This window comes from Babylonia areolata, unplaced genomic scaffold, assembly GCF_041734735.1.
Source record: "Babylonia areolata isolate BAREFJ2019XMU unplaced genomic scaffold, ASM4173473v1 tig00055289, whole genome shotgun sequence".
NCBI classification, from domain to species: domain Eukaryota; kingdom Metazoa; phylum Mollusca; class Gastropoda; order Neogastropoda; family Buccinidae; genus Babylonia; species Babylonia areolata.
In genome coordinates this window covers 27,501-30,000 of record NW_027468443.1, presented here as the reverse complement: position 1 = coordinate 30,000, position 2,500 = coordinate 27,501, and positions in this window count along the sequence as shown.

Genomic DNA, 2,500 nt, shown 5'->3' with positions numbered 1-2,500 from the left:
CGGGCGCGCCCTTGACGAGATGAAGCAGGCGTTACGCTTTGGGACGCCGAAGGGGCTGGGGAGCACCAACGACCGTCAGTGAGGGAGGAGAGAAAACGCTTCTCTCGACCCGTCGTCAGCGAACGCACCGAACCTTCTACGGACCGTGAGACGCCGGCCGACAAGCCGAGCCCCGGCAAAGGAAGCCCGGCGAGGCGGCCGTGCGCGTTCACACTTGGACGCGCAGGCGGGAAGCTCGGCAGCCGGGCGGGTAGCCTGCGGGGAGCTGGTGGGCTCCCGAGACTCCCGTCCCCCGACTCGGGCCTCGCACGCCGAGCGGTCGCTAGCTTGCCAGTGCAAAAGACAGAAGCGCGGGGGCAGTAAAGCCAGGCGGACGGGTCGACCGTTGCCGGCTGTGCGCCGACCGGAGCGATCCGCCACGCCACGCCGCGTCCCCCACAACCAGGGTGTCGCATAAGGCGCTGCGAAGGTGGACCTTGATCCACATTGGGCAGAGCCTGAGTTGAGGCCCCCAGCACGTGCCTGGGGACCAGGCGTTGAGGAGTAGGCCTTTTTTTTGAGGGCCCAGAAAGTATTTTGGCAATTGTAGCGAGGTTTTGGAGTTTTATCCACAACCTTTACCTGCCTTTTTTTCTTTTTTTCCTTTTTTCTCTCTCCGAGCATGCCAAAGTTGATAGAAAACGCGGTTCGGCATGGACGGGAGCAGGCGTTGAGGAGTAGGCCTTTTTTTGGGCCCAGAAAGTATTTTGGCAATTTTTTACTTTTTTATCCACAACCTTTACCTGCCTTTTTTTCTCTCCGAGCATGCCAAAGTTGAGAGAAAACGCCGTTTGGCATGGACGGGAGGAGGTGTGGAGGAGTAGTCCATTTTTGAATGGCAGCGGAAAGATTTTGGCAATTGTAGCGAGGTTCTTCGGACTTTTATCCACAACCTTTACCTGCCTTTTCCTCAGCGAGCATGCCAAAGTTGAGAGAAAACGCCCTTCGCCATTGACGGGACCAGACGTTGACGACTACGTCTTTCTTTTTTTCACGGCGCCTGAACGATTTGGGCAATTCTCCACAGCGCGTTTACTTTTTATCCACAACCTTTACCTGCCTTTTCCTCAGCGAGCATGCCAAAGTTGAGAGGAAAACGCCGTTTGGCATGGACAGGAGCAGGCGTTGACGACCAGGTCTTTTTTTTGGTCTTTTTTTTTCACAGCGCCGGAAGGATTCAGGCAATTCTCCAAAGCCGGTTACTTTTATCCACAACCTTTACTGGACCTTTTTTTTCTTTTTTTCCTTTTTTCTCTCTCCGAGCATGCCAAAGTTGATAGAAAACGCGGTTCGGCATGGACGGGAGCAGGCGTTGAGGAGTAGGCCTTTTTTTGAGGGCCCAGAAAGTATTTTGGCAATTTTTTACTTTTTTATCCACAACCTTTACCTGCCTTTTTTTCTCTCCGAGCATGCCAAAGTTGAGAGAAAACGCCGTTTGGCATGGACGGGAGGAGGTGTGGAGGAGTAGTCCATTTTTGAATGGCAGCGGAAAGATTTTGGCAATTGTAGCGAGGTTCTTCGGACTTTTATCCACAACCTTTACCTGCCTTTTCCTCAGCGAGCATGCCAAAGTTGAGAGGAAAACGCCGTTTGGCATGGACAGGAGCAGGCGTTGACGACCAGGTCTTTTTTTTGGTCTTTTTTTTTCACAGCGCCGGAAGGATTCAGGCAATTCTCCAAAGCCGGTTACTTTTATCCACAACCTTTACTGGACCTTTTTTTTCTTTTTTTCCTTTTTTCTCTCTCCGAGCATGCCAAAGTTGATAGAAAACGCGGTTCGGCATGGACGGGAGCAGGCGTTGAGGAGTAGGCCTTTTTTTGAGGGCCCAGAAAGTATTTTGGCAATTTTTTACTTTTTTATCCACAACCTTTACCTGCCTTTTTTTCTCTCCGAGCATGCCAAAGTTGAGAGAAAACGCCGTTTGGCATGGACGGGAGGAGGTGTGGAGGAGTAGTCCATTTTTGAATGGCAGCGGAAAGATTTTGGCAATTGTAGCGAGGTTCTTCGGACTTTTATCCACAACCTTTACCTGCCTTTTCCTCAGCGAGCATGCCAAAGTTGAGAGGAAAACGCCGTTTGGCATGGACAGGAGCAGGCGTTGACGACCAGGTCTTTTTTTTGGTCTTTTTTTTTCACAGCGCCGGAAGGATTCAGGCAATTCTCCAAAGCCGGTTACTTTTATCCACAACCTTTACTGGACCTTTTTTTTCTTTTTTTCCTTTTTTCTCTCTCCGAGCATGCCAAAGTTGATAGAAAACGCGGTTCGGCATGGACGGGAGCAGGCGTTGAGGAGTAGGCCTTTTTTTGAGGGCCCAGAAAGTATTTTGGCAATTTTTTACTTTTTTATCCACAACCTTTACCTGCCTTTTTTTCTCTCCGAGCATGCCAAAGTTGAGAGAAAACGCCGTTTGGCATGGACGGGAGGAGGTGTGGAGGAGTAGTCCATTTTTGAATGGCAGC